At 32.7% G+C, this 14,345-nt stretch overlaps 1 protein-coding gene across 2 annotated transcripts in view; it reads right to left on the bottom strand.

The window, feature by feature from the left end:
* The window catches only part of LOC135846289 (uncharacterized), a 142,265-nt gene extending 129,736 nt beyond the window's left edge, over positions 1–12,529 (bottom strand). The window contains exon 1 of one of the 2 annotated variants that reach the window (XM_065365289.1): positions 12,095–12,529. The gene's annotated coding sequence lies outside the window, so the exon portion shown is untranslated. The remainder of the gene's footprint in view (positions 1–12,094) is intronic. The other variant, XM_065365288.1, reaches the window with a different exon arrangement.
* Between the last annotated feature and the right edge of the window lie 1,816 nt (positions 12,530–14,345).

The raw sequence follows: 14,345 nt of genomic DNA, 5'->3' as shown, positions 1-14,345 counted from the left end.
GGTTATAACTTACTCGTATAACTCAAAATGTTTTCCAAACATTGAAATGTTTCCTCTTAAAGATTTTATTTTTCAAAGTGTTCTTATGCTAAATGAAGGTAGGATACCAGATCTTTAAAATGAGGTGCTATTCATTCCTCGCAATTAGGTAATTATAAGTTGATAAAAATAATGAATCAAGGTTTTAATAGTATATTACACAACGAGGGCCGAAAAAGTGATTTTTGACGAGGGTGAGGTTTGTGACCCGAACGAAGTGAGGGGAACAACTCACACGAGTTCAAAATCACTTTTTCTCCGAGTTTAGTGAAGTAATTTTTCCTGAACGAGGGTGGAAAGTACTTATTTTTACATCCGAGCGATTCTCGCGAGGTTGGAAAAGTAGTACTTTTCAGCCCTAGATAGGAAAAAAAAAGAAAATCACTCTTCTGTAAAATTTCACTTTTTAGTGTGCGTAGCACACTATTGGTTTTGCTTTAAGAAATTGAAATTTCAATTACAATGAATGTTCTCTTAAACTATCCAACCGTTTTTCGTACCTATTGGACACCATTTGAGAATCATTAAGGCGGAGGGTATAGATTTATTTTCATTCAATTCGGATGGGTAATTACTGAGTAATTGCAATTTTAGTTCATTATTTTAATGCATTAAATCCTAAAAAAAGGAAAAGGGGACTTGTAGAACACCTGCCGCTCATTGTACCCTGCTATACCCCCAGTCTATTCCATCACCAGCTGTGTTTCATTGTACCCTGTTACACCACCGGTCTGTTAGCTGTAAATTCCAAGTGGGAGTGGTTTGGTAGGGCGTTTACCAAACAAATATATTATTTTAATGCCCTAACCCTTGTAGTGAATTCGTGGCTGAGTGGTTAGGGCATGTAGGTAGGAATAGGAAATTTAGGGACCCAGGTTTGAATCCCCGTGAGGTAAGTAGGTAGGTGACAGATTTTTCGTGGAAAATTGGATAGGTAAATGCTTTGGAGTTATGTAGTACATGATAATATGGCAAAAATAATGCTGAAATTGAGTTATGAATTATGATATCATTTGCTAACTAAAAATTCATTTCATTAATTTTTTGTCTACCTATAGCCATAAGTATAGTAAGAATTACCTTGACATGAATAATTTTCAACTTTTTACTTATAATTTAAAAATTACTTCAAAATGAGTAATTAAACTAATATTTGTACAATTGAAACATGTAATTTTTATTATCATGATTTAGTAAAAATTATTAAAACAAAATGATTTTTACTATTGGTACCTATAGCAAAATTTACTAAAATGATAATTTTTACTATACGATTACAGTAAAAATTATTGAATGAGATCTGGTACTTAATTGTGCTAAATACCAGTATTTAGTTAAATTTTTTTGTAAAAATTACCCATATTTTTTTCGTGTAATTTAGAGGCAATTCAAATTCTTAACATATTTTATAAGATTTAATTCTTGATTTAGAATAAAAAGCAAGTTCTGAAAATTGGTTTGAAAATTTATAAATTTGAAGACAATGGAAATTCTAAAAAAAATAATATGAAAATTTGTATTTAGAGACGCTGAGAATTCCAAAAATTGATTAAAAGTTCTGTAAGTTGCAGATAATGTGAACTTGAAATTATATGAAATAAGTATTGTAATATTTATGAAGAAGATGAGAATTCTGAAAAATTGGAGGCAATGTAAATTCCAAAAATTGAGTAAACGTTTTACAATTTGTGGACAATATGAACTTGAAAATTGAATTTGAAATTTTTTAATTTAAAGACAATAAGAATTCTGAAAAATTATTGAAAATTTGACTATTTAGAGGAAATGTGAATTCTAAAAATTGATTGCAAATTTCCTAACTCAGCAGCAATGCAAAATTCTGAAAATTTATTGAAAACTTTATGAAATTGTAGCGATGGGGAATTCGGGAAATTGATTTGAAATTTTGTAAATTTTAAAACAATGCAAACTATGAAAAACAACTAGAAATTTTTTAATTTAAAAGCAATACAAGCTTATAAATTATTATGAAATACCTATTGTAATTTGGAAAATATGAAAACACTGAAAAACAATTATTATTTTGAAGCAGTGAGAGTTTCAAAAATTCTCATTACTGTGACATGGTTGATTCACTTATGCACTACCTAGATGTAATAACGGTTATAGCTGGAGAAAAGGCAGCTAGCTACGCACACTTTGCAGCGAAGCTTTGCTTAGCTGTCTAGTTTGAGATATGACCTTATTACTCCCGAGGTGCGACCTGTACGAAATTGTTTTCCAAATCGATGAAGTGTCTTCAAAATATGGAATCTTCTTTCTTAATTGCAATTTACAGCATTTAGTTACATATAACTGCTAAAATTTAATGAATAATTGAAAAAACACTCAACTTTTTTTTGACTTCTCGAAAACGTTTTTTGTGAATACCTTCGCGAATTTTGGCTGTAGAGCTATGATTTTGGTCTCAATCGATTTGTCTATGAAAAATACACCAGAAAATATTTTTTCCGTGGAAGTCAGGGCATTTGGAGCCGAAATCGGCTGAGGAAGTGGTCAATATTAGGGCACCTTACCCTTACCTACCAAAAAAACACTAAAAAATTATCTTATGTACAGTACTTTACGAAATATATATACTCGAGAATTTTTCATTTAAATGTGCAGAAGGCGAGTTTCTTCAGCATCTTTTCGAGCAATATACACAAGATACGAGATACCTTTCGTAGTACTGGTGTGTATCTCAGATGCCTCTCCCATGTCCTATTTAATATTTCTATCGTGCAAGGTAACATTCCAGCAAACACGTTGCAGCTTTGGTGTAAACGGCAGCACGCTACCACTCCTTGTTTCAACTCCTCTCGCTCTCGACTATCGAGCAATTAAAACGTTCTTCTTGCTCTTGGAATGGAATTACCTCAACGAGAGTAAAAATATTCATCTCGACCACGATCGAATTGTGAATTAAACTCGCGAGATTCCGAGATCCTTTTTTTCCTCCTTTGATCCGAACAAGCCGCGAGTCGATCCGTGAAATCGTCCAAATCCGTTTGACAAGTTACAAATGTTCTAAATGAGTTCACAGCTCAAATGTAACTTAACCCCAGCTCGAGGCCCCCTTTTTTCGGCCATTAAATCACCAGACAGACGAATACGAGTACTATGACACCTCATTTGTTTTACTCAAATTCCTCGTGTACCACCAAAAAAAAAAGATGAAAAATCGAATAACTCGAATTCACGAAGCGGAACCAACAATACTAGGTAGGTAAGGTACCTACTCTGTTTAATCAACTTTTGATGTTAATGTAGGTTATTAACGCAGGCAAGAAGGGGTCTCGGTGGAAATATTGTCAACGGAATGTCCACCATAATACGAGTATAGTACGACGACGACGACGTGGTGATGTATTGGTCGGTGGACTTAATTACCATCATTTGTATGCCACCGAGTACGAGTAAATATGCGTGTATGTAGTCTTTTGTCTTCTTTTATTGTTGTTAGTGCGTTGTTATTGTTGCTGGGATGTTGTGGCTGTTGCACACTTAATATACACAGAGTCAAAGGTACGAGTATACTCGTATATCGTGTCACACACGAGTTTCGCTGAATTGTGCGAATTTTTGGGCCTTGGATTGCGGTCGAGTCGATGGAAAGTTTAGGCCGAAAGTGGCACGAATTAGGTGAAGTTTGGGTCATCGAGAATATTAATGAAAACAACAACATCGAAATGGTCAGATTTTTCATTTTTTTTTTCAAGTTTCCTGCGGAAATGATGGTATATGAATGACTATTGTTGAGAAATATGGTACGATCGTGTTATCAGATGTATTGAGAAGGCGGTTGAAATGAAGATTGGATTGAGCATTTGAAAGATGGTGAAGAATTTTGAAGTGAGATTGAGTCAATGATCTGAATAGATTTGACCAGATCTGGTGACTTCTGGTGAATCTTGGTGACTGATTCACCAGAAGTCACCAGGATTCACCAGAACATGGAAAAGTCATATTTTATATCTGGGTGACCTTTTTAGTGGCAGATTCTCCAAGAAGTGGCCATACTTGAGCGATTTAGTATACCTGGTGACTTCTGGTGAATTTTGGTGACTGATTCACCAGAACATGGAAAAGTCATATTTTATACCCTGGTGACTTTTTGGAGACAGATTCACCAAGCAGTGACTATTTCTGAACGATTTTGTACACCTGGTGACTTCTGGTGAATCTTGGTGACTGATTCACCAGAAGTCACCAAGATTCACCAGAACATAGAAAAGTCATATTTTATACCTTGGTGACTTTTTGGAGGGAGATTCACCAAGCAGTGGCCATTTCTGAGCGATTTTTTACACCTGGTGACTTCTGGTGAATCTTGGTGACTGATTCTCCAGAATTCACCAGGATCCACCAGAACATAGAAAAGTCATATTTTATACCTTGGTGACTTTTTGGAGGCAGATTCACCAAGCAGTGGCCATATTTGAGCGATTTAGTACACCTGGTGACTTCTGGTGAATCTTGGTGACTAATTCACCAGAAGTCACCAAGATTCACCAGAACATAGAAAAGTCATATTTTATACCTTGGTGACTTTTTGGAGGGAGATTCACCAAGCAGTGGCCATTTCTGAGCGATTTTTTACACCTGGTGACTTCTGGTGAATCTTGGTGACTGATTCACCAGAAGTCACCAGGATGCACCAGAACATGGAAAAGTCATATTTTATACCCTGGTGACTTTTTGGAGACAGATTCACCAAGCAGTGACCATTTCTGAACGATTTTGTACACCTGGTGACTTCTGGTGAATCTTGGTGACTGATTCTCCAGAATTCACCAAGATTCACCAGAACATAGAAAAGTCATATTTTATACCTTGGTGACTTTTTGGAGGGAGATTCACCAAGCAGTGGCCATTTCTGAGCGATTTTTTACACCTGGTGACTTCTGGTGAATCTTGGTGACTGATTCACCAGAAGTCACCAGGATGCACCAGAACATGGAAAAGTCATATTTTATACCCCGGTGACTTTTTGGAGACAGATTCACCAAGCAGTGACCATTTCTGAACGATTTTGTACACCTGGTGACTTCTGGTGAATCTTGGTGACTAATTCACCAGAAGTCACCAGGATTCACCAGAACATGAAAAAGTCATATTTTATACCCGGGTGACTTTTTAGTGACAGATTCTCCAAGCAGTGGCCATACTTGAGCGATTTAGTACACCTGGTGACTTTTGGTGAATCTTGGTGACTGATTCTCCAGAATTCACCAGGATTCACCAGAACATAGAAATGTCGCATACGAGTATTTTATACCTGGGTGACTTTTTGGAGGGAGATTCACTAAGCAGTGGCCATTTCTGAGCGATTTTGTACACCTGGTGACTTCTATGATTTTATTTTGATCAGACCAGATCAGATCCGATTAGATCTGGACATTCTCCGAGTCCAATTAGATCTGGCCAGACCTGATCAGATACAATCATTTTTCTCTTGGTTGCAAAAAAAAAAAAAAAATAGGTAATTAAAAATTTGTTAAAATTGAATAAAAATTGCTGAAGTGTTGATTTTTCAGATATAAAAATGCTTTAAATATTTTACATAACATAAGTTGATAAGAAGTACATAATCAAAACTATTTCAAATGTTGAAAAAGCCATCGAAAATTTCCCAAAAATTGATAAAATTGCATAAAAATTGTAGAAAGGTGCGTTTTTGTTTGTAAATTTTGTAAATAAATTGTTTGGAATTGAAAAAATATTCTGAATTAAAATTTAATTGAATTATCAAGTTATAAAAACGCTATATATATGTAAGTATCATAAATTTAATAAAAAATAATCAAACTGCTTAAAATGTAGTAACATTTTTTTTAAAAAACTGCTCAAAAACTGATAAAATTTAATTGAAATTGCTGAAATATTGAAATGTGAATTCAAAATCAAATTGTAAAGTTTTGAAAATATCAGAAAAGTTGATAAGAATACATCAAAGCAATTCAAAATACCTACAAAGAATTTATAAAAAATAAGTAAGTACGTACCTATTTAAAAATTGATAAAAATGCAAAAAATTTGTGATTAAAAAATCCATTTTGAATAAGCAAAAATACACAATATTAAATACTATAAAAAGTGCTCAAAAAGTATAAAAACAATACAAAATTACGAAAAATTACTAAAATTCCAAAAAAAAAAATTGCTGAAAAGTTACTCAATTTACATTTAATTTATTTAAAAAATAAAAATGTTGAAAAAGTAGTCATCAATATAACTCAAAACGTTGAAAGATTATTGAAAATCAGTCAAAAGATGATAAAATTGCTTGAAAATGGCTGGAATTTTGTTCAATTTTTTTGTAAAATGTAAAAAACATCTGATAAAAATTGCTTAAAGTTTGAAGAAATTGCATAAAAATTGCAGAAATGCAATTCAATTTTAGATCAAACTTCAAAAAAAAAAAAAATGGAAAAGATAAAAAAAACCATTTTTAAGGCATAAAAATACTTTATAAATAGTCAACATTGATTAAATGGTACGAATAAAGACGTTCAAAATGCAAGAAAAAATTGCTAAAAAATATTCTAAAATTGATTTTTAAAAAAAGCATAAAAATTTGTGATCTAAAAAACCATTTTGAATAAGCAAAAATATACATTAAATACTATAAAAAGTGCTCAAAAAGTATTCAAACAATTTGAAATTACAAAAAGTTACTAAAATTCCAAAAAAAAAAAAAAAAAATGCTGGAAAGTTACTCAATTTACATTTTTTAATTTATTTAAAAACTGATAACGTTGAAAAAGTAAATTGCTTGAAAATTGCTGGAATTTTGTTCAATTTTTTTGTAAAATGTTTTTAAAAACATCTGATGAAAATTGTTTAAAGTTTGAAGAAATTGCATAAAAATTGCAGAAATGTTATTCAATTTTTGATCAAACTTCAAAAAAAAAAAAGATGAAAAAGCATTTTTAAAGCATAAAAATACTTTATATAGTCAACATTGATTAAATGATACGAATAAAATTCAAAATGCGAGAAAAAATTGCTAAAAAATATTCTAAAATTGCTAAAATGTGCATAAAAATTGCTGAAATTTAATGTAATCAAGTGCCAAATATTTCTGAAATATCATTTCAAGATGTAAAAATGCTCTCAGAATCAAAAAGTTGATTAAAAATATAAAATCAATTCAAAATATTGTAAAAACTATTGAAAATCACTTAAAGACCAAAAGAAATCGCAAAAAATTGTAGAAAAACGATATCATTTTACATTAAATCCAGACCAAAAAACACTTCGAATATCATACAATTTTTTACAAAACTATCAAACCAAGTCAAAATACATATTGAAAAAGTTATTAAAATTCTTCAAAATGGCTAAATGTGTATAACGTACCTATTCCAACATACAGGGTGCCCAGAAATATCGTGAACCCCAAAGAAAATTTTTTATTAAAAATATAGGTTGGCAACGTGAAGTAGATGCATAATATGATTGGTGGAATGTTATCACCTCAGTCTAACAACCAATCATGTGCTATCATTATTATCATTCAGTGTGATCAACTGAAACATTTAGTAGAAAACTTTTTTAGGGGTTCACGATTTTCTTGGGGCACCCTGTAGGTATCATTTTCAATTTTCAAATGAAATAGTGAAAAAATTGCTGAAACGTTACTCAATTTGCATGTTTCATTTCAAAAATACCTTTTCAAGTCGAGAAAGTAATTCAAATGTTGAAAGTAAAAATACTGAAGGAGAATTGAAACAATTCAAAAAATTGATAAAATTGCTTCAAAATGTTTTTCAATTAGTATGAAATACTCTGATAAAATCATTTTCAAGGCATAGAAATGCTTCAACTTGTTTAAAAAGAATCAAAACTACTCATTCAGAATTTTGAAAAAAATGCTAATAAATTAATCACAAGTCGATAAAATAGCAAAAAATGTGTCAATAAAATGCTTAAAATTTTTTTGAAAACATTCTTGAACCAACGAAAAAACTACACAAAAGTCTACACTCAATGTTGCATGTATCAAAAGTTATAGATATTAAAAAAATGAACCAATTTTTGCAGAACTGGAAAATACTCAAAAGTGGCAAAAATTTCGATAGAACATGAAAATTGCTAAAAAAAAAAAAAAAAACCATATAAAACTTGTTAAACTACACAAAAATTGTAAAATTAGCATCAAAATCTAAAAAAAAATCTGAAAACAATTCTGAACTCCGTTCAACCAGTTCAACACTGGACAAAAACCCATAACACAGTAATTTAAAATATTTCCAAACATCTAGAAATTGACGTAGTGAAATTGGAACACACTCACGAATTCCATCTCTCTGATCGAATTTTTGAGAACCACTGCACTAAATGCATTAATGCGCTATTAGGATATAATACGAGCCGACAATAATTAGCAGCTACCTACCATGATGCACGTAAACGTGACTCACATACGACGTTTCGTTTTAAAAATTCGAATTCTACTAATTTTACTCTCAAAGCTGTATAGTACATTTAGCCGAAGGAATCAGTCATTTCCTCAAAATCTCCGTTACTTCTACCGCATTATATTACTCTTTAATTCCTCGAGTTTGGAAAAAAATCACGTATAAAAGTTTGCTTTTAATACTCGATCGTTATTTTCCATCTCGTTTCGATCTTTATATACACGCTGGAGTCGCTGGAGATCTTTTCAACACAATGTTAAATGGAATGAAAAGATAGAAATCACCTGCACAGGTAACCTGCGGAGCATCGTCAACACTCCTGCGTTTGTACCTGTCTGCACAATAAAAGAAGAGTCTTATCTGGGTATACTTTCATTCGGCGTCATTTGGAGCAGACACAAAACGTATAGTATAAAACTATATCTAGTTGTAGTTTCGAATACAAAAGACTTTGTCTTGACCTATCATATATAAAGGTCTACCTGGTATTCGATAAATGAGAAATTTTCTCAAACAAAAAAAAGAGTGAACGTAAAAGTAAGTATACGACCTATCGATTAAAACACGATCGATTGTTTTGGCGCGAATGGAATAGGTAAATCACACCAGGAGAGTCCTCCATTTATAGGGTACCATGAATAGTCAAAGGTTGTGCTCATATGTACGTATAAGAGTAAAAAAATAAAAATAAAACCTTGAAAATGGTCAAAAGTTAGCTCGAGGGTATATTTTCCAATTACATTATGAGAAATAGCATATGCAGCGTTAGGAAAATTACATAGATAATGTCCCGAGGCGTCGATACCACTAATAGAGAGTTGCTTGGACAAATTCTGCTTCATAGATTCCGCGCGTCCTAATTCTATACTACCTGGTGGTATGTTCTAACATACTTTTAAACACACACCGTCTATAGAATTTCTATTTCCTTATAGTTAATACTCGATTCGCTCTCAATTCCACCTTTAGACGCGATTTTATTAGCGAAATTAATCCATTCTGGTAAACTAACAATTACCATTATGTCCTCCTATAGGTGAAAGGTAGGTAGAATGATAATGAATCTAGAAGCATAAACTGCGTTTAAAAAATCTTCTACTTCAGCTAAGTAAGGCTTCGTATAGTTGAGAGCTTTTATACATTTTCATAACGTAAGCTGTAACGTAAAAATTCGTAAATAGCTGGTTTTACGATCCTAAAACGAAGCCGAAAGCCGGAAAGCGTCATCTGAGAGCTGGCATCGTGTTATTTATTGTTAAATACTTTCAGATTGCGTAAATTATTTGTGATTTGGGTGATCTGAGCTGAAATTATTCTCTATCTTTAATTTACGATCGTTGAAGAATTTTACCTTATGCAACTCCGTTGTCGTAAAATAACAATTTGCGATGGAAGATTGGAAGCCATAGTAAGTCGTAGAATTACGAGCAGGGATAATGATTGCACTTTACACGTTCGTTTTCATATTCTTTGATGAAAAAACACTAAGTAGACTCGAATCGATGAAATCTTTACGAAAAAACACTTCACTAACACGTACATTTCGAAGGATTTCTGTATAAATCGAATAAAATTGCATTTTTTGCGAAGAATTTTGCCAAATTTGCATCGTTGCATTGTGTGTTATCAGTCATCATAATCTTTGACCATTCGGTTGGTCACAGTGAATGATAAGAATGAAAGTACAGGATTGGTTGTTGGACTGAGAATTCCACAAATGACCAATCATATGCATCTATTTCACGTTGCCAACCTGAATGTATTTAACAAAAAAGTTTTTTGATCTGTACCTAAATTAGGGAACTCTAACAGGGGGTATGCTGGACCGCCATTGTATTCCTTCCCAAAACGTAAACGAACGAAACGCCGTAAGTACGCATACAATTTTTCGTGTAATAAACGCAATTTTTTGAAATGTTCGCGAGTTCGGGTGAACTTCTATGTGGTCTCAAATTAAAGACGATGAAATTCCCTATCGATTGATGTTAAATTTTCGTCATTTCGTGTAAAAATAACGATTTTATGAATACTTTTATTTTACGGATTTTTGCATACTACGTACGTCATCTTTAAACTGAAAATTCTCAAAATTTTCAGTGGACACATGCATGTTTCAAAGTACCAAAATGTTCGGATTTTCATCCTCTTTAAAATGAGCTATTAGCAAAAGCTCTTGATGCAACCGATCAAATCTTCTGGACGTTTAAAGTTGCGAAAACAAGCTGCGCGCAGTAAGTATTGAACTTTGAACTAAAATTACTCAAAATTTAGAGTGGACACATAGGTATTTTAATACATCAAAATGTTCGTAATTTTATCCTCTTTAAAATGGTTGTTTACCGAAAGCTCTACCTCCAACCGTTCAAAAGTTTTAGAAGATTGAAGTTGCGAAAAGTGGTTACTGGTCAAAAATAGCTGACTGATAACAGTGATAACACGACTTGAACACTTTCCGCGACTTTGATCTTCAAAAACTTTTGAACGGTTGAATGTAGAGCTTTCGGTAAACAACCATTTTAAAGAGGATAAAATTACGAACATTTTGATGTATTAAAATACCTATGTATTCGATGAAAGTTTTGAGTAATATTAGTTCAAAGTTCAATACTTACCGCGCGCAGCCTGTTTTCGCAACTTTAAACGTCCAAAAGTTTTGAACGGTTGCATCTAGAGCTTTCGCTAATAGCTCATTTTAAAGAGGATGAATTTCCAAACATTTTGGTACTTTGAAACATGCATGTGTCCACTGAAAATTTTGAGAATTTTCAGTTTAAAGATGACGTACGTAGTATGCAAAAATCCGTAGAATAGAAGTATTCATAAAATCGTTATTTTTACTCGAAATGACAAAAATTTAACATCAATCGATAGGAAATTTCATCGTCTTTAATTTGAGACCACATAGAAGTTCACCCGAACTCGCGAACATTTCAAAAAATTGCGTTTATTACACGAAAAATTGTATGCGTACTTACGGCGTTTCGTTTGTTTACGTTCTGGGAAGGAAGAAAATGGCGGTCCAGCATACCCCCTGTTAGAGTTCCCTACCTAAATTGATAGAAAATGATTGAAAATTGAAATTTGAAATTCAAATTCAAAAACGATCAATCGGATCAATGAACTAATATCCCATTGAGTAATATTATTAATAATTTATATCAAATTCAAAACTATCAAGACTTAAGAAGTTAAGAGCTTGGAGCATTCTTGAGAAAAAAAAAAAAAAACTCAAAATGATTAAGTAGGTAGTTTTCTGAGCTACCTACTTACAGCCGAAAGCCCACTTTTGTAAGCAAAAGCATCATCTATGATATAATGATAAGATTGATAAGGTGAGCTTGCATGTTTTTTCCTGTCATCTCAGCTTCCAACCTTCCATTTATTTTGACTGTATGAAGTAAATTAATCTGAAAATAGTTGATCTCTGCTTTCAGAATACATATTTATGCATAATCATTCAAAATCCCCAGAGACAGACGTTTAAAAGCACAACTCAAAACACTAAAGTCAACACCCAATACGGCCATACATGCTACTGGACAGATAGATATCTATTCCTCTTTCCTCTATTTCAACTTCAACAAAATACCAAGTAAAGTAACAGTAAGTAAACAGAACTTATAACTTACCTAATCAATATATCCCAACGAGACTATTAACAGCAGGTAATCCAAAAAAAAAGGCACACTTTAAAAAAACCAAACCAACTTTCAGCACACAACACAGTTACGAAGAAAAGCACCAAAAATCACTCAACGAATTCGATTTAAACGCGCCACAAAACCACGTGTCTGGCATCTCAATACTCCACTCAAGAATAAGAAAGAAGAACACAACACAGGTAGTCAACTAGTCACTGATAAAACAACTAAAATTCAAGTTAACAATAAAGTAAAAACACTAACGAAAGTTCGCGTTGATTGCAGGTCAATTGGAAATCTTATCAATATACTCGAAGTCGAAACAATGTATTAAATAAAACTCAGCGGCTTCCACACACGCGTATATCTCTATCCCATAGCTTCTAATAGCTCGTGGATACTGCTAGTGTATGTAAACGTAAACAACTCTGATGAAGAGGAACTAGCATATTTAGATTTTAGATCGGGTGGGGAGTTGTATACGTGAACCTAAGCCAAAGCCAGCTCCGTATAAAACTCGTATTTTTGTAAGACTCTACTACAGCTACACGTACGAATGTGATGCTAATGCTTCTCTATTTGCTTGGCTGTTGTATGGGTTTTCTTTTTATTTTCACGCTATTTTTCCATTTCAGTTTAATCCATGAACTGGCTGCATTACTGGTGGATTTCGCCGTAGGAAAAATGTATTTACAAGAGTGATATATGTCCATTTTGTCATTTTTCACGGTCGCAGGAGGCAAGACTACTTCTAGTGCCAGAAAAGATCTATCTTCGCGTTATTGGATTCAATTTTATAGATGTTTAATTTATAATATTATGATATATGATGAAGTTGATGAAGAATTTTTATATTTTTGTATGATTACAGGTGATTTTGCAAGCTTCGGGTACGTTAATTATTAATAGCTCATTCCATTGGATTCTATATCTACCTATGACTGAATGCTGAAGATGTCATTTTGACATGCAATTCCTTCGTCAACCCGCATCCATCCATATTACATACCTACCTATCGCATCATTGGCGAACTAAATGTGTCTGGATTTGGATTAATATTTCTTACGAATGTTTAAAATGTTTCTTCGAATGAATTCTCAACATTGTTGATGACATACATGATGAATATCGGTGACGGATTTATGGTAAAAGACCTACACCAACAGAAAGCTACAGCATGGTCTATTTCAAAAATTGGATTTTCAAGATATTCCCCTCCCCCTTCCCATCCAAGTATCCCTAACTGTACTACGATCTTACTTTTTGAATTTAAATCTTGATATTTACATGAACCTGCTTCAGCTTGATACTAATTCAAAAAGAATATGAAATTAAGAACCCACCAAAAAATCGAAAGTACACTGTATAAAAAATACCAATGATAAATAGTCAGAATCAATGTAGTTCTTTCTTGCCTACCACTTCACCGTTTCAGTATCTCTGTAACGATTCAAAATGTACTCCTATACCTTCACAATAAATCAAAATTAACCGATCTGATTTCAAAATCAAAACCATGGTGTGTTGAACTGAACCTTTTTTTTATTCAATGTCTTAAATTATTTGTGACCACTTGTTGACTACAAGGAATCTCGTTATGTTTTAACGTCTTTTAATTATTCCAGCATCCAGCTTCTCTATACTCAAACTACTTATTATAGAAAGGGAAAGAAGAGAGGAAAACAAAAACATTTACTTAACGCGTTTCTTGTAAATGAATTCTTAAGATGAAGAAAAGCTAAACTCGATCTTCGATAAGAATGTATTCCGATTACAGCAACGTTACGACAAATATGAAATATTGTTCTCTTAATTAAAACAACAATTCCACAGCACATTAGATTGTAATCGATAAATGAAAAATTGTTTTCAACTATGTGAACCGCTGCATAAGTAAGTATACAGTGAAACGCTTTCATTATTTGAAAAACTTCCTTAAGGGTGCTTACCTAAGTAAATATGCGAAACTGCGAGATGAAACATAAAAGGCGATAAACTTTTTTCTCAACTTACAACTTTCATCTCGTTTGTTCGTATTGTACGAAAGTATAATGGTAATAGAATTTTTTATGTAATCGACTGAAAAAAATGAACTGCATGTTTTATAATTTTTTTTATTCTATATGGCTTCCTTGTTTCAATTTGATTCGTGTTAGGTATTAGAGTATTTATATCTTTGGCAAATTTCCTCAAGGTTGTATAAATTTGTTAGGCACCAGTCATTCGATAAAAGCGAAC

This window comes from Planococcus citri, chromosome 5 (assembly GCF_950023065.1).
Source record: "Planococcus citri chromosome 5, ihPlaCitr1.1, whole genome shotgun sequence".
Classification (NCBI taxonomy): Eukaryota; Metazoa; Arthropoda; class Insecta; order Hemiptera; family Pseudococcidae; genus Planococcus; species Planococcus citri.
This window is presented reverse-complemented; position numbering and strand designations above follow the sequence as displayed.